At 39.1% G+C, this 19,051-nt stretch overlaps 1 protein-coding gene across 2 annotated transcripts in view; it reads left to right on the top strand.

Annotated features, from left to right (window-relative positions):
* Positions 1–7,128: 7,128 nt before the first annotated feature.
* The window catches only part of WDR72 (WD repeat domain 72), a 221,014-nt gene continuing 209,091 nt past the window's right edge, over positions 7,129–19,051 (top strand). For both annotated transcript variants that reach the window (XM_072808628.1, XM_072808629.1), the window contains exon 1: positions 7,129–7,355. The gene's annotated coding sequence lies outside the window, so the exon portion shown is untranslated. The remainder of the gene's footprint in view (positions 7,356–19,051) is intronic.

Raw genomic sequence — 19,051 nt, 5'->3', positions numbered from 1 at the left:
TTACCCTAAGAGAAAAAAAAATACTAATTCAAAAAGATATATGCACACATACGTTTATTGCAGCATTACTTACAACGGCCAAACTATGGAAGCAGTCTAAGTGTTCATTGATAGATGATTGGATGAAGAAGATGTGGTAGAGATATATAGAAATAGATATACAGATACAGATATACGTACATAAATATATCTATAGATAGAAATACATATATAATGGAACATTACTCAGCCATAAAACAATGAAATCTTGCCATTTGCAACAACATGGATAAAGCTAGAGTATAATGAATGCTCAGTGAAATAAGCCAGTCAGAGAAAGACAAGTATCATATGACTTCACTCATATGTGGAATTTAGGAAGCAAAACAAACAAAGGAAAAAAGAGACAAACCAAGAAACAGATTCTAAAGTATAGAGGATAAACTGAGGTGGCCAGAAGGGAGGTGGGTGCGGGTATGGGTAAGATACGTGAAAGGCATTAAGAGTACACTTCTCGTGATAAGCACTGAATAATGTATAGAATTGTTGAATCACTATATTGTACATCTGAAACTAATATTAGATACCACTGTATCTAACTATATTGGAATTAAAAAATGTTTAATGTATACTTTTTAGTGTTATTTTAATTTAAACGAACGTCCTCATTCTCTATTTGTTTCTTTTTAAAATATAGTATCTTAGGGGGCACCTGCGTGGTTCAGTCAGTTGAGCGGCTGACTGGCTCTTGATTTCAGCTCAGGTCATGATCTCAGGGTCCTGGAAAGGAGGCCTGCATCAGGCTCCCCACTCAGCAGGGTGTCTGCTTAAGGATTCTCTTCCTCTCCTGCTCCCTCTGCCTGCACTTCTGTTCTCTCTCTAAAATAAATAAATAGATCTTTAAAAATAAATAAATATAGTATCTTAGTCTTTCTTAATGGATTCACTTCCTCCTCTTCCTGAGAATATTTCACTTGAAATTTTATTATGTTCCCTTAATTGTGTTTCTTCTTTTCCCCTTTTACAATTGGCATGTTTTAATCTCTTTCATGTTAGAGACTTTCTATAAAACTCTGATGATCCTCTGTTTTTCATTAAAAAGTAACGATACTAAAATCTAAGTGACACTCTCCATAAGGGTTAGATTTGTCAAGTAGTGACATTCATAGATGAATACTCAATGATTTACTTGAGAAATTTGCATATGAATTTTCTTGAGGTCTTTTTCTAGAATCAATTTTATTTTGAGAAAATGTCTCTAGTGTCCTGCATGAGGTGATCTAACTAGCTGTCACCATTCCTATTCCTGATGGCAATAAAGCACTGGAATCCTGTTCAATAAGTAGATTTTTTTTGTCTTAAGGCCTTTATTTTTCAGGAGTCTTTTGTTAGTTGGGCAGAGTCTGGAGTAGTTCTTTTTCTTTTGTTCGGAGGGGGTAGGGTTGTTGAGAGAGGTAATCAAGCTTAATAAGAATTTTATCATGGATAGAGACAGAACTCTGGGAGAATATGAAAAAATGGGTGAGAATAATTACCTCTTCCTAAGGGCTCAGATGAGGCTGCAAAGTGGAATCATCAGTAAATCTGGGTTTCAAAGTAAGAAGCAAATTGATTGAAATGTGTGGAAAGCAAAGATGGACAGAGAAAATCATTTGTAAGAAGTATCTGTACAGTATCAAGGAAGTTTGGAAGAGCATGGTCATTTTGTAGCAATTACAGGTTCAATGCTATAATGTTGGGTCAGGGTGGAAAGCCAGCTTTTCGTCTGGTTTAAAGAAAATCATTTTTTTTTAAGTATCTAAGCCCTTTATCTTTTAAATGCTAAATTTAAATGTTTGCTTAACTCAATCTATACTAGTAATTCTGTTTCATTGATTATTTATACAGCTTCTGTATAAACTATCTAGTGACATATCATTTAACAACTCTGGTCCTCAACATTCTCATCTATAAAATAGAGATAGTATCTGCCTGCATCAGTCCGGGTTTTTCATTGTGTGCAAGAAAAATAATAATTGGTAATCCAGGCAGAAAAGGATTCTGTAAAAGGATATTAGATCTCTCTCAGAAAATGAAAAACTAAGTTTAGATATTATGCAGTCATGACAAAATCCAAAATCATACTGCAGCACTTTCCCAGAGAGGCATCACTGCCACCAACAGCGGACACAGATCTTGATACCTCTACTGTTGGTCACTGAATGCTGCTTGGAGAAGCTGCATTGCTGCCACCTCCTACATCAGGATACATTTTGTCTGGGCCTCTGAATCTGACTGGCCCAGCCAACAGCATGTGTCCATGCCTATGTATAATGGAAAACCAAACAGTATGCAATGGCACGGTTTCATAGCTCTTTCAAAGAGACATAGGCTCTGCCTTATAAGAAGCGTGGGATTCTCCAAAACATAGGAAACAGGCAAGTACTGGATAGTTAAAAAGAAAGATAAATGTCCACATAGTTGAGGTTATCAAAAGGGTTTGGAAAGATGTATAAGACATTATAATGCAAAAACCAAAACAAACAAAAACACAACTCTAAAAATGCCTGATCTAAAAATGCCAACTCTAGGGGTACCTGGGTGGCTAAGTGGTGTCTGCCTTTGGCTCAGGTCATGATCCCAGGGTCCTGGGATGGAGTCCTACAACAGGCTCCCTGCAGGGAGCCTGCTTCTCCCTCTAACTATGTCTCTGCCTCTCTCTGTGTCTCTCTCAGATTAAATAAAATATTTTAAAAAATAAAAAATAAATAAAAATGCCAACTCTAAAAATGGCTTCAGCTCTTCAGGCTATTTGCAGACTTCAGTCCTAATCACATAGGACTATAGCACTCTTCTATAGAGTTGCTTAAATACCCTAACAACATGTCAGATGGCTTCTGTGATTCAAGGGACAGTGAGAATAAGGTGAAGATTATGTCATTTTATGATGTACATTTGATATTTACTCTCCACCATTCCTATCACATTGTTTTTTGTTAGAAGCCAGTCACTAAATACAGCCAAAACTCAAGGGGAGAGTAATTAGGATTCATCAAAAGGAAGAAGTATCAGAAGTTTCAGACATGCGTTAAAGCCATCACAAGATATTTTTGATTATTTCACGCAATTAGCCAAACCAATTTCTTTACATATTCTCTCTGTTCATATTCATATTACAATATGTCAGAGAATCTATTCTGATTTGAAGTTAAATTATCACATACCCACCAGGGAATTTATTTTATCTGGTAGAAACCTTTCAGTGCTTAAAAAAGGAGAGAGTGTTGCATTGGATAGCATCTTATCACCAAAGAAACACATTTCAACTGTAAATGAAATATTTGTCCTTTAATTCAAACACTTGAATTGTACAGTATAAAGATTAACAGACATCGGTGCCTGGCTATCCTTATTGATGTGGTAAGAGGAAAGGGAATTTTGTAATTCTCATTTTTGTGAGGGCACAGAAATATTCTAGGGACTCAAATTTAAATGTTTTTGGTGGCCAAACGGATAATAAAAATGTGAAGACTATAGGGAGTGGTGAGGATCAGACTTCAAATTCAATTAAAAACAAACAAGCAAACAGCAATAATACCAGGCCAGCCAAAGAAAATACTTGAAGCTTTCAGTTTGGCTCCCAGCTCCCAGCTTACTCTTCCTGCTGATTCTATATGGTCTTACTTTTTTCTTTTTTGGAGGGTGGGGGGGCATTCTGCTTCTGAATTCATTAGTTTTGGAGCCAAAAAATGATCTTGGTCTATCTAATCCAACTTTTCCATTTTATAGACAGACACCTGAGGAAAGGCACTTTTAACTTTCAGGACCCCCTTTTCCATAAACAATATTAAAATTATATTTTGCAAGATAAAATAAAAATTTGGAGAGACTTTATCCAAAACGATTTTACAAGGGACAAACTGCAATAGGGAGAATGCTTTATTTTTTATTTTAGAAACTTTTTAAGATTTTATTTATTTGAGATCTATCTCAAATAGAGCCGTAGGGGAAGGTACAGAGGGAGAAGCAGCCCACTGATCAGGGAACTGGATGCTGGGCTTAATCTCAGGACCCCAGGATCTTGACCTGAGCCAAAGGCAGATGCTGAACCGACTGAGCCACCAAGGCACCCACGGGAGAGTGACTTAATCCCTAAATTGGCAAGCCTTTCAAAAGTTAGGTGAAAAATGGGACACCTGGGTGGCTCAGGGGTTTAGCACCTGCCTTCGGCACAGGGTGTGATCCTGGAGTGCCGGGATTGAGTCCCACATCTGGCTCCCTGCATGGAGTCTGCTTCACTCTCTGCCTGCATCTCTGCCTCTCTGTCTCTTGGGAATAAACAAATAAAATCTTTAGAAAAAAAAGTTAGGTGAAAAAAATGTCCTTTCTGTTCTAGGGAGGGATACATAATGCTTGAAAAAACAGAAAGTGAGGAAGTAGAAGTGGGACGAGCCGGAGTGGCATGATCTTGCAGTGAAAAAGAGAAAGTTTTATCCAGAGGTCAGTGTATTTTCAGTTAAGCAGGGTTTTATGCTGGTTCAGGCTGAGAGTAGGTCAAAGTTTAGGGCCTGGGAGAAAAAGAGAAGCCTAACCAAAGCTTGATCAGGTCAAGATAGTAGATAGTTTGTCCAGATTGGTTAGTGAGCACAAACAGTTCAGCAAATCACTTAAACTGCAAAGAATGGGAATGTGGAGGATCTGTGTCCAGCTCTGTCACAGATAAATAAGGTAAGTCTTATCGGTAAGGTAAGTCTTATAAGTCATTCGGGAAAGAAGATTCTTTGCAGTAAACCATTTCCCATTTTCTGGAAAACAAAGAAGTGGAAAGGGTACTTTTACTGTTTTCCAGGATTACAGGCTTTGGAAAGTTCAACAGTGTCATTGACTGCATCGGCATAAAGACCAATAAATTAGTATTATATATTACCAAAACTTTCTTCAACTTTAAAGGTTTTTTCCCCCCATTTTCATCGGTCCTAAAAATATCAAGGGCCCTAATTTGAGACTTAGCATGGTCAACAGCCTTTAAGTTTACTGAGCTAGTTAAAGAAGAGCTGATAAAGGAACCACACCTGCACCCCTAAGAAGACTGAAAGAGAAGGCTCTGTTCAAGAGATAAAATGACAACTTGTGGCTAGGGATAGGGATGGGGTTATTAACTCTGAAGAAAAATCCTGTAGATTTAAAAGGTAGGGATAGGTGAGAGAAGTTCATTAAAAAACTGGGGTCTGAGGGCATCTTAACATTCAACTGTTACATTCATGTCATCAGCCAATATTTATTTATTTTAAACAACTTTAAAAAAAATTTTAACTTAACAAAGTAATAAAGGTACAATGGCCATACTAGTATCTTAATAGTTTCTGGTGTATCATAGTGATTTGTGTATTAAACTATCATAGTGATTTGATAGTTTAATACATTACAGGGCAGCCCAGGTGGCTCAGCGGTTTAGCACCCACTTCAGCCCAGGGCGTGATCCTGGAGACCCAGGATGGAGTCCCATGTCAGGCTCCCTGCATGGAGCCTGCTTCTCTCTCTCTCTGCTTCTCATGAATAAATAAATAAAATATTTAAAAAAATACATCACAAAATGATCCCCGCCAGTCTGATCACCAACTATACCTAGCACCTGCCTTCGGCCCAGGGTGCTACCACAGTTATTACAATATCATTGACTATATTCTCTACGCTGCACATGACACACCCATGACTTATTTATTTCATAACTGGAAGTTTGTACCTCTAAATCTCCTTCATCTATTTCATTCAACACTTAATCCGTCCTTGCTCTGGTAACCAACAGTGTCCCATATCTATGAGTCTGTTTGTTTTGTTTGTTCGTTTGTTTTTTAGATTCCACATGTAAGTGAAAGCATCCAGTATTTGCCTTTGTCTGACTTATTATATACTTATATTTACTAGACCACCTTTCCTGTTCCCACCTGTCCCCACCTTTATTGACTTTCAATGAAGCAGGAGAGGCCAATGCAACAAACAACTGCAGTTAGTTGTAACAAGTGTTAAGACAGAGGAAGTGAGGCGTCTTGGGAAGGCAGAGCAGGAACTCCTAACCAGCATGCAGGAAGTGACATTCTGGATGGACCATGAATGGGGGAACTAACGAGATGCAGAGGATGATGGAGGGGAGAGAACCATCCTAGTCAAAGGGGCTTCACACAGGCAGCTCCAGGATATCTGAAGCTTGCCCTCAAGGGAGACCTACAACTTGTGGTCTCGTGGAGGCCTGACCCAACAGCCTTAGTTCTTGGGAAGCCAAGTATCAGTGAAAAGAAAGTGTGGTTAGAATCTTTCCCCGCCTGCTTCCTGGAGCCTTAGAATTCAGGACTTAGTTGCCCACAGGATTTTCATAAGTAAAATCAAAATGACTGAGAATCCTCAGAAAACACAAACCGTCCCTTTCGTTTAAAACATCCAGTCAGTGGGCTCTGTTTGGCTTTGATTGAGAGTAACAAGGAAGAGAAAATCATGTTCCTGGTGAACAGTACTTTGCAAAATTAATTAAAAGGAAAAGCCTGGGTGGCTCAGGGAGTGAGCATCTGCCTTCAGCTCAGGTAGTGATCCCAGGGTCCTGGGATACAATCTCACACCAAGTTCCCTGCTTCTCTGTTCTCTTTCTGTGTCTTTCATGAATAAATAGATAAAATGTTATTAAAAAAAAAAAATCCAGTCAGTTGTGGTACTTGGTCCATTCATTTCAGGTTAGAACGCTGGTTTCACGTGTGACTTCTGGTTTTCAATGAAACACTGAATTTCCCACCCATTTTCTAGACTGTTCTACTCTCCCCTGCTGGGAGAATGTGGTCTTGAGGGGACTTCCTCTCACCCCTCCTCAAAGATCTAGCGGCTCCCGGCCCTGACGCTGCAGGGGCCCAGGGGCCATGCCCCGTGACCTACCTTGATTTATTTATTTTTTTTCCCTCCTCACTTCAACCGAACTCCCTCCAGCCCTGGAAGTACAGGGCACGTCGGAGGCTGCGGGCGGGCCAGTTCCAGCCGCCGCCACCAGCCATGTGGGGAAGGGCGGCGGCACTAGCAGGCGGGAGGGAGGGAGCGCCGCGCCGGCGGGGCAGCTGCGGCCGGCGGGAGCCGGAGCGGCGGGGGGCGTGGCCGGGCCGGGGGCGTGGCCGGGCCGGGGGCGTGGTCGGAAGCGGGGCTGTCCCTCCTGCGGCCGCAAGGTTACCCCGCGCAGGCTGCCCTGACACCTGTTGCTTCGCCACCCGGCGGCTCCGGGAGGTTGGGCGTCCCCTGGGCTCGGCTCAGGCTCCGCTGTCCTAGGCGGTGGGTCTCTGACTGGTTTGGGCTTGTGCTGCCGTAGGCTTCCCGCCCTGAGTCCGCGCGGCCTGAGTCTGGATACCGAGGGGCTGGGAAGAAAGGTGAGCGCGCGTAGCAGTTAGTTGCTAAAACCTCTTCTTTTGCTCCCGAGTTCTTGCACGTGGAAAATTCTCTGTTCAGACTTTTATCCAGATGGCGCATAAGTAATGACTGAAGCCACGCATCGGTTCAATTGGTCCTTTCGGGTGTGTGTGTGTGTGTGTGTGTGTGTGTGTAAGCGTGGAGGGGAGGGGGAGGAGGTTGGTGCAGGCTTCAGTATCCCTACAGGTGGTCCTGGGAGGAGGCTGCTCCCACAGACCTGTAGGGGCCCACAATTAACTACTGAGATAGTTTCTTGGGACTCGGAAGCCGGACTCCTATGGTACAGGAGTTGGTTGGTTCATTTTTTTTTTTTTTTTTTTTTTTTGTACGTTAGTCCAGTATCTGGGAAAAAGAGCCGGTGGACGCGGGCCAGAGCCGGAATGACCGCTTGGAGGCTGTGGGGAGTGGGGCATCTGGAAGAAACGTCCTTGCCAGGCACCTATGGCTGAGCCTGTAATAAAAACGACGGGCACAAGTGGCAAAACACTTGTAAAGTTGGACAAGGGGCAGGGGGAGATGTCTGCACTGACAAAACTCTGGAAAAGTCGAAGCAGTAGGCATGCTCCCTTTGGGGAGGAATGCTTCCTCATTCCGCCCTCCTCATTCATTTATAGCATTTTTGTGTGCGTTTCTAAACAGTTAAGTAAACGCAAACAGAACACTGTTGTACAGCAGGGTGGACTTTTTCTTCCTTCCCTTGGCAAGTTTTGTTCTAAATGAGTTCAAGGTCATCTTTTGGAGATAAGGGCACCTGTTAGGAATATTTTTACCTGAAGAAGAGGTTAGAAACTTTTCCTCCTTTCATCCTTTCCCCCTCCCCATACCTACCTACAGTTCCCAGCTTCCACACCGTGCCACCCTGTCTCCCCCAAAACACAATGTACTCACTAACTCTCTACTCTCCTTAATTCTTACCAGTTACAGACCAGGGAAGAAGAAAGCAACCACCTTTGCCATGCAAGTACTTGTGGTTAGTTTGGTCTTGTGACTTCATGTTCCTTTGCCCTCGAGATCCTTCAGTATTAAAATGCACCAAGTGTTTTCTGTAAAGAATACAAAGGGCTGGAGGAAAAAAGGAACGGCCCCAGAAGTGATCTAGTAAAGTGATTATTATTATTTTTTCAAACCACAAAAAAATTGGGACTCTGTGTTGAGTTCTAGTATTTTTACCTCCTTTTGGGAAAGATATTGTTTAATTGTAATTATTTTATCGATAAAACTCAGCTGCTAAGCCTCTCCCTGTAATGTAGAATCTTACGTTAAACAATCTCTACCCAATGGTGTGAATACTTTAGAATCTCAAGTTCCAGTTTATAGAGGCTGACTGAAATAGAAGTGTAGTTAGGTTATGAAATAATTTCGTGGAACCTTGAAAATAATACTAATTTACAAATATTTCAAGGTTTTGAGATTGCTGCATTCAGCTCTCTTCGTGGCTTGACAGCTCACTTCTTTCTGTTATTTAACGTTACTCACAATATGTGGCATCTCTTATTAGTAATTCCATCAGTGCATTATAAAGGACATGTCTGGAACCCTGTTCTGAATGTATAGTTGTAATTTTCCAGTTGATAAGATTTTTAGATTCAGTTCTGTTCTAGAACTAAATTGGAGGCAGGAAAATGATGAGATGGGGATCAGGAATAAAAGAATCTGTTCCCTGAGTTCTAGTACCAGATCATCTCTGAAGTCCTGCCAGACCCCCCAAATTAACTCTGGGGTCGCAGCCACCTCTTAATTTAAATAATATCATCTTTGGCCTTAAAGGACATTCAGGTATCTGAACTCTTCTATAAAGGCAAATCTTCTTTCCTAGAGCAAGATATCACAGTTCTAGAGGCGTATCTCCTCTGGAGTTTGCTCACATTTCCAGAAAATTTCCTAACATGCTGGGCATCGCCTTTGCCCCACTTAAGCAGTATGGTGTAGTGGTTAAGGGCACAAGTTTTGGAGATTGAGGAATCTGTCTATATTTCCTAGCCTTGATTTTGAGCAAGCTTCTTCTGTTCTCCAACCCTCATTTTCTTAATGTTTAGAATAAAAATAATGATAAGGCCTGAGGTCATTATGAAGAACAAATGAAGTGATGCATATCAGAGAAGTAGCAAAGTATCTACAATTTAAAAGTCAATAAATGATGGGAACTTTTTTTCAACACTGACTTCCCCTCCTCTTTTTCTTTTAAGGAGATGAAATTTAACTTGGAAAAATATATAAAGTCCTACACATGAATTTTTAACAAGTAAGGAAGTATAGGGTGAGGGAGTTGTAATCAACTGAACCAGTCAACTTCATGGTTAATTGACTATATTTCCTGAGTCAGTGGTGAGTTGTGAGGGCCCAAAAAACTGATTTGATTTTAGGCTGTTCTAATAGAAATCAGAATGAACATCAATAGCCAAGGATATTTTGTATATCTGCCTTTTGCTCTTTGTCCAAACCACAGAGTTACTTACACTCAAAATGATCATTTACACACTGACTTGTCTGGGGGGAAGAAGGGGAAAAGAAGAACAACTCTTGAAGCCTTATCACAGTCATTCATAACTGATACATTCATTCCTTGACTTCAACATTTTTTGACTTCTTGTTGTATGTAAAACTTCGTGTCAAGCAGAATGTGTAGGGAAAAAAAGAGGTTTCTGCCTTCCAAGGATTCATAATATAGTTTATGTAACAGACACAGCAATTAAGTAAAGCAGAGTAATAACTGGTCTGATAAAGGCAGAAAAGGGAATGTTGGAGGAAGAGGGGTGCTAAATATCAGCCAGAGGATGCTCAAAGGAGTTAAAATTTAGCTCCACTTTGGAAGATTCCAGATTTGTACAAGTTTGCTGGGTAGAAATGCTGAGAAAGAGCTTTCTGGGCCAAAGGTCAAATCTGTTTGAAAGTACGGCAGAGAAAGCATGACAAACACAAATCATGGCACACTGTTCCCATGTTGCCCGATCCTTTCCTGGCTAGAGAAAAATGGTTTATTTTGCCTCTCTGAGCATTAGTTTGCTCCAATGTAAAATGAAAATCATATATAATTTTACACTATTGGGCACTGATTCACTCTTCAAGTCTTTTCTACAGAGTGCCTACTTTACAACTTTGTTGGCCAAGACTTAGTTACATATAGTACACGAGGCTGTTGAGGTATGGGTGATGATCAATCAATCACTACGGTTTTGTCTACCATCTCCTTCTCATGAGTACAGAAGATGCAACACTACTCTAATCTAATAGTCTTGAGGGTAGATGGGATTTATGACTTTCACACATATTCTAAAATGCAGACCAAAAAATGTTGTAACTGCTCTTACTGTTCAGATTAATGATTAAAGTATGAAGTTCTATGTACTTCCCACTACCACTAACTACCCCAATTCCCCAACCACTGCAGGCTTTCCTTCATCACAAGCAAGGCTGTGTTGTTAGCCTAGTTTTAGGATCAGCCTCTGTAAAAGAAGTTCTGCCTTCATTGAGAATTCTTTGCTGGCAAAGGTTAGCAGTCCTACATTTACTGGATAGGATCTCAGACCACTATTAGGCCCTCCTTGAGTCTCATTGTTTCCACCTAAGTGATTGAAATGCATCTTAGCAAAAATTTATCTGGTGAGGGGATATTGAAAATTGGTTATTTATTTAAGAGTACCAAAATGCAAACTGAACATTTTGAGAATAATTATAGGGTTTTACCCTCTTGTGACTTTTCTTTAGTATTGTTAGCTTTAAAAATCCTTTCAAATTTGGTAGACTTTGCCTCAAAATCCAACTTGATCATGCATGAGTTATCCCTCTTGCAAACATTGTACAAATTTGCTGTACAATTGAATATCTAGAGTGAACCCATTTAGACCCTTTCCTCACATGGATTTCAAAGGAAAGACCTCAGGCTGTTTCATTGCAAAGCCATACAAAGCAGGGAAAATTTTCACAAGCCATTTAGACAACAAATGACAACAAAAGAATTTAACTACTTATAGTTTCAATCATTATAGGGAAAAATAGTTGCCAGGGACAGGCCAGGCCTGTTTGCTATAGAAGGCCTACATCAGGCTAGGTATTAGCATTCTCACTGGGCCACACAGATTAGACCCTGAGTAAGAACTTTTTGAGGGAATTATTTTTGGTCATTCATTTAGCAAAATTACTTTAATTTCAAAAATTAATTTCAATATTTCATTATCTGTGCTGTGTATGTGGGATGCTGTGTTTGAATCAATATCCTTAGCCCCAGGTATAAAAAGAACATGTTGGAAGGCTAGTTAAAATGTGAATTTCTGGACTCTATACCTTTGAGATCCTGATGTATTACATTCATTCCAAAGGCCCAGGAATCTATATTTTAATAAATTCCATGGTGCCTCTGATGCCAATGGATGCTTTTCTTTTTTTGACCAATGTTTTTCCAACATTGGTATACAAACACATTTATGTACACTCTTTATTGAACAGTGTAATCTATCTAGGCCTTATCATTATTGTTCAAATGTCTAAACAAATCCAAACTCTAGTCCACTCCCTGCTTTTAACCAAATCAGCTTATCTTTTTGTTGTTTTCTTTTTAATTCATTAAATAGGAACTTGGATTTCTGTAAGTTTCCACTCTGTTTCTTAATGTGTTGCTTTTCTCTCTTTGGATATGACATCCAGATTAAGAGCATCACAGAAAAAAAAAATCTTTCTTTGAAGAAATGAACTGTTAGGTAAGATCTACCCAAAGTCCTGTGAAATCTGTAGATTCCTTGGGGTATCAATATACCTACTTTCTTTAGTACCACCGTCTTACATTAAGAAGTACAATGGATTGGTGATTTCAAGAGTATGAAGGTGAGAAGATTTGGTTTATAGACAGCTAATTAGATACTAAGCTACCTTTTAAAACATTTTTTAAACTATGGATGTAAATTACTAGCTGAATATTTCAGTAATTGAACTTCCTTTTGAGAAGCCTTCCTGGATTCCTTCCCCAGGCAGGGTTAACTTTAGCCTCCTCCATGCACTCCATATACCCAGTAAACACCAGACCTCAGCCCGTCTCACTTTGTGGTGATGGAGGTTCCGTGGTCTGTCCACATGATAAGCCAGAAGTAAGGCCTTCCTCCTGGTCTCAAGTAGTGACTAGTAGGTGCTTCACAAATATGTGTTAACTGAATTAACTGCCACTTGCAAAACTACTGTCAAAACAATTCATTTATTTTCTATAACACATTTCATAATTTTGTCCTCTTTTTTTAAATGTGAAAATCTCAATGCTAAGTCTGTTTGTCTTTGAAAACTACAGTGTACTCAGTTGTGATCATCATTAGAAATTGAAAATAAAATTAATAGAATTCTATTTATTTGTATTTTTATTAATGTATTTGTTTTTAGTTAGGAGAAATAGTGACTGTGATTCCTAATAACCCATCATGCCACATGGGCACACAGACACTCATTTCTCCACTTCTTGAGGTAATGAAAGGTGAGCATTTGAAGCAACATTTTCATGTGCATTTTGATTTCCTTTTGAACAAAAAAATGTAAACAGGAAGAGCTTCAATGTTTTTTTTTCAGTGAAATCACAGAGATAAACCAAGTCAGAGGAACTCTCTTGAATAGCTAATGTCTGTCGCCTGGAGAAAGAGAAAATTATTTTCTGCCCTCTATGTTGATGTATATAGAACATATGTTCTGAGTAGCTGCTATTTTCACTGCCTCTTTTTCCAGTTGAAGTGCAACATAAACTATTTTAATTAATATTGTGTCACCAAAAGGGATTGAAATAGCCAATTGAATTCTACCAAGATACAGTCTTTTGATGAAAACATATCTTTATTGATTGTGGATGAAAAAAAAATCATTCTTAAAATGAAATCCAGAGAAAAATCATATCCCTCAGAGAAAATTTCTGAGTGGCAGGCTGAGATTAACATCATAAAATTGAATTTGTGCTGCAAGCCTTTGATGTAATCAGCAGCTGGGAGATGGTGTTGCCCTTGCTGTGCTCCCTCTGATTGTGGTGAATTATTGTGTAGAATGAAATAAGTGTTTCTGGTGTCCCTCCTCCAAGAAATACAAACAAGGTATTACTAGGTAGTTTCTTGCTAGTTAAAATGGGTTGGATCGATTCCAGGCCTCTTGGGCTCTCATACACCCATGAACTATAGGAGTTGGGCATTTATTTATGGCCTAGGGACAGAATTTCTTGATGCCACTGGATAGTGACTTCTTTGGTCAGAAAAACCCCGCAGAGCAGAGACAACAAGAGGAATCCCCGAAGGCCAGGATATGTTGGAAAGTGCCATAGCTGCATGTAGGTCCAGTCTAGCCCTTGCTTGTCTTCCTCAGCTACCTCTTTTGACATATTCTGCATTGATATCATTGCAGTACAGAAATCTCATTGTGTACTGAGAGTTCTTTTCCAGGACACTAGGGTTACAAGGGGCTTATATTTTGTTTGTTTTTGTATTTTTGTATCAGGTCTTCATGCTTAGAAAATATGCTTGCCCGTGCATGTACTCCCACACTTGTAATGAATAGGTTTTGCAGATTAAGCAGAGAAAATCTACTCACGTATTTACCTTCATATTAAAGAATGATTTGGCCCCATAACCACTCCTGTGGTTGAACCTAAGTTGTTTTTGTTTTGTTTTGTTTAAAAAAAAAAATAGGACTGGTTTGTCTGTAAACAGAAGCCATAAACTGTAAACCATCAGTAGGTAGTGGTGCCTTTGTGTGTAAGCTCACTCTCACACCCTGTGAGAAATGAGATGGGCTTGTAGTCAGACAGATCCAGTGATGTAATCCTAGCCGAGGGATTTAGATTCACCAGGCCTCCTTTTCCTAATAATATAAATGGCGAGTGTGACAGAAAATCGACAAAAATGAGAAGACCTCCACACTAGCTGGTGGTGATTTGCTGGCAATCTTTGCCATTCTTTAGCTTGTAGAAGTATCACCTCACTTCTGCACTCACCTTCACACCTCTCTCCCTGTGTGCATCTGTCACCAAAGGTCCTAGTGTTATGAGGATGCCAGTCTTATTGGGTCAGGGCCCCACCATATTCCATTATGACCTCATCTCTTTACTTAATTATTTTCTATTTTGTTATTTTCAAAGATTTTATTTATTTATTCATGAGAAACAAGAGAGTGAGACAGAGACATAGGCAGAGGGAGAAGCAGGCTCCCTGCAAGGAGCCCAATGCAGGACTCGATCCTGAGCCCCAGATCACACCCTGAGCTGAAGGCCGATGCTCAACTGCTGAGCCACCCAGGCATCCCCACTTAATTAATTATATCTGCAATGACTCTGTTTCCAAATAAGGTCACATTCTGCAGTATTGGGATTTAGGATTTAAACAAGTAAATTTTGAGGTGGGCTCAATTCAACCCATAATAGATGGAAAGATGGTAGATTTTGTTCTACTTTGACAATTTAGTAGCTTTGGAGTTTTACCTTCATTTTTCCTGCTTAATTCACTTACTAGATAGAATTTACTGTAAATTATGAATAATAAAATGAAGGATTATAAATGACAAAGATTTTGCTTTTCATTCTCCTGTTTACTTAGCACGATTTATGTGCAGATTTTGAGGTTGGAAAAAGCCTTTTAATAATAGCGGCTAACAGCTATTGAATGCTTACAATGGAATGTAATGATTTCCATGGATTATCCTTATTAGATTGATATTATTACATATTTGCATTTTACTGATTAGGAATCCAATACACAGTTGTAAAGTAACCTACCTAAGGACATACAGTAGTAGGGTTGGCATTCCAATCCAGGCAAAATCCATGGCCTCAACACCGGGTACATGCTGTATCCTTAGTTTTTATTACAACCAAATAAGGTAGATATTATGCCCATTTCATGGATGAGGAAAGTTTAAAGTGACTAAGAACTTACCCAGGTCACAAAAACAGCAAGTGTATAAGATTTAGGGCTTGAACTCAGGTGTTATCTCCCTGGAGAAATGCTTCCCATGTTTCATTTCAAGTTCCACTTATATTTCCTCCACAAACACACTTACCATTTACCTTACATAACACTCATTATGCCATTGGTGTTACCAAGCATACCTGTGTTCTTAGACACCATTGAGCACCTTGAGGTATGTGACTTTTTCTTTCTTGTCTATATCCCTAGAATCTTACATAGGCTCTCACACATAGCAGACACTCAATAAATATCTGTTAAAAAAATGTATATTAAGTAAAGGCAAAGAGGCCAAGAAAAGAGGAAACCAGTTGAGAATATACAAAACAAGGGTTAATGAAAGGAGTAACTGCAGTGACAGAAGATAAAATTTGGCAAAGGGGGGGATCCCTGGGTGGCTCAGCGGTTTAGCACCTGCTTTTGGCCCAGGATGCAGTCCTGGGGTCCCGGGATCGAGTCCCACGTCGGGCTCCTGGCATGGAGCCTGCTTCTCCCTCCTCCTGTGTCTCTGCCTCTCTCTCTCACTGCGTCTATCATAAATAAATAAATAAATCTTTAAAAAAATTTTGGCAAAGGGATAAAAGTGTTATTATAGGAGATTAGAGTATCTTAGAAAAGTAAAGCTAAACTAAGGAAAAGATGCAAGATGTTAACATGATGAGAAGAAGCTCATGTTTAAGTGCCTTGATTTTCTTGGTTAATTGGACGAAAAGATGAAGCCTAGAGTATTTGGGGTATAAACAGTTGCCTGGGTTGGGGTGAGCTTTTGAAGGAGTAGAAGAAAAAAAAAAACTACAGGATGGTAATGGATAGGAGACATATTTTCCAATATGATTTTAGGTAGTACATGGCAAACATTTATGTTCAGACAAGTATTTATTTTAATTTGCATTTGGGGGAAAAAAATCTAACCAGCACATCAAGTTCCTTGATTTTATGGATATTAATGATAAAAAATCATTTTAAAGGGGATTCTTAAATCACTTGATTTATTCTTAAATAAGTCAGTTTGATACTGCAAGTGAAGTGAATTAAAAGAAATATTAGCCAAGCAGCTTCACACAAAAAGAAAAAAAAAAACAGATTTAGGATTGGAAATAGGTTTTCAGAATTCATACACTTGCAAATTATTCTATCTAACAGCAGGAATATTTAGTTAAAATTAATCATAGGATGACTCAGTGGTAAATACTTTGAGGTCAGGACTATGTTTTCCTATTCTTTGTGTTCTCTGCAGCCCAAGCCATCACTTGAATCTATTTGGTTCTCAATAAATATTTGTTGAATTTATTTAAGAATGGGCTAGTACAGTGTTGTTTTTTGTTTATGTTAGATACTCAAAAGTTAAAAAAAAGTTTGACTATATATATTCAGAGAGTTAAATATAGAATAAACTAAAAGGGAAAAAATCTACTTCTTATAGCCTAAAACTAAGATTTTAGACAAGAGGATTGGAATTCCATGAAGTTGTTGCTGATTGACAATAAATAAAAGTGAAGGAGCCACCAGGGAAGAAATGAGTTGTCCTTCTTATGTTTCTTTTCTAGCTTAATTGCTCATCTCTTTGGCAATGACTGTAAATGGAACACTCTTGGCATTAAATTGGCTGTGTTAGCTCTGTTTCACTACGGTTTAATGAGCAAGGAGGTGCAGTTGGAAGGTAATATTTTGTGAAAACCTTTGACCCACAAGGCTGGGAGAGCTGTAAGCTATGATGGAAACTCCATCGGTATAGTGATAGGAATGTGAATCCTTCTCTGGTTTGTTTTACACATGTTCTAGCTCATGGGTGTTTGGAGTTCAGAGATTTTGCATTATTTGCTTAGTTTATTCCTTGGTTCCAGGGTAATTTTACTATTGACTTTACCTGCTAAGGCATTCCCTACCTAGGACACATAACTTTCTAGAGTTTCCTAAGTAGCAGTTAATCACTCAGTAATAACATTTTTTGGAGGAACTTGGCTTTGATGTTGGTTAGGGGTTAATTCTGAAATAGTCAAGCTCCACTGGGTAAACCAAGTAGAATTTTATGTGTTGTTTAAATATGCCTAGGGCAGTCTTTGACTTAGTAGAAACATTTTTTTTAACCTTTTCTAAGGAGTGATCTGATTACAATCTGTTGATAAAATAAGACCTTTTGCTTCGGAGCATCTGCAAACAGACAGGTTTTGGCAGACAGGGCCTTTGCTGAGACTAGCCCCGTAGGTTCCTGTGGACTCTTGAGGCTGCTTGTTTCATATTCCTGGGGGTTAAAATTGCTCTCACTGTGACCTATCCTGACAGCCAGATATTTTCTCTCCAGTCTACTACTTCTTGCTCCTTCTTAAGATCAACCCTATTGACTCCCTCGTTTATTGTCACTTACTAGCTGACTGTATGATGTTGGCCAAACTACTTTACTCTGATCTCCAATCTATTTGTTTGTTTTTTTCAATTTTATTCAGGTAAAAATTTGCATACAATAAACTGCACCCATTTCAAGTGTACAATTTGATGAATTTTAATATTCCAAGCATTTTAACCTAAACGCTAAAAACTCCCTCAAAATGAAGGAAAGAATCATGAAATAATTTAATTGGATCCCTCAGTACCCACGTACTGAGTTTTAAAGAAAGTAGTTGGCATTCCCCTCCACTTTGGAGATGGGATTCTGAGAGGTCATATAATTGTGTAAGTCATAGAACTGAGATTCAAACCCAGATCTTGTTTTATGCCAAAACTTATATTGTTAATTGCTATACCTTTTTCTATTTTCCTCACATGAATTTACTTTGGTTAGGAGGTTATTTTAAGAATTCATGCATGGCAACTGAGGACTTTACCATTTGTATTTTTTGGTTGGCTGTCCTCAGTCAAGAAATTTGTGTCTTTGAGGCTGGTGAGGCTGACTTAGTGTATGGGCGTGTCCCTGAAGTTATTTACAACAAGGTAAACAATTCCAGTATCCAGTAGACACCAGCCACAAAACCACATTTGCATCATACTCATTATTTTGCTAGCCCCAGACAAGTCTGAGAAATAAAAACAAATTGTTATAGGGGAGAAGATGAAGGTGAGGAGGATGGGGGATGTAATGGTGTGCTGTCTTTTCTTATACTTGCTAGGAATTGTGTTTATGGAGAAAGGATTGGGAGTGTGTTAGCCCAACTTTCAAAGGCAGTGGAGACTGTGTTGGAGCTAAAATGCACAAGAGTTTTTATTGTTGTTTTGCTTGACTATTTATTTATTTATTTATTTAAAAATTTCAAACAACTACCAAAATAATAATGATTTTTGCTTAGCCGATTACAAAGACTTTTACTTAGCAGATTACTAATACTTTCTGGAAGGGAAGTCTGTGCTGTCTTTGTCATGGTGTGCAGGGGGAGAATTCTGGTTGGGTTTGTGGAAGACCTGGTTCTGGTTTTCACTCAGATGCTCTCTTTGAAGTACGCTCAGTAAGGAGCTCTCCTGGGCCTTTATAGTTTCATCGGTGGAAGGGAGGAGAACAGCGACTGCGATCTTCGAGGCTCCCTTGAGCATAGCCTAGTATTGCTACTGGCCTAGGATGCCTACAGGATATCCAGTTAAATTTGAATTTCAGATAAACAATAAACCATTTTTATAAGCATGTACCATGCAATGAAAGTATTTTTTATATAAACATGATCAAAATATTGCCTGAGACATTACTTATACTAAAAAAAAATGTATTTGTTGTTTACCTAAAATTCAAATTTAGTCATCTTGTATTTTTATTTGCT

The sequence above is a fragment of the Canis lupus genome, chromosome 32 (genome assembly GCF_048164855.1).
Source record: "Canis lupus baileyi chromosome 32, mCanLup2.hap1, whole genome shotgun sequence".
Lineage (NCBI taxonomy): Eukaryota > Metazoa > Chordata > Mammalia > Carnivora > Canidae > Canis > Canis lupus.
The sequence above is the reverse complement of the archived record's forward strand: the minus strand, read 5'-3'. Positions and strand labels throughout refer to the sequence as shown.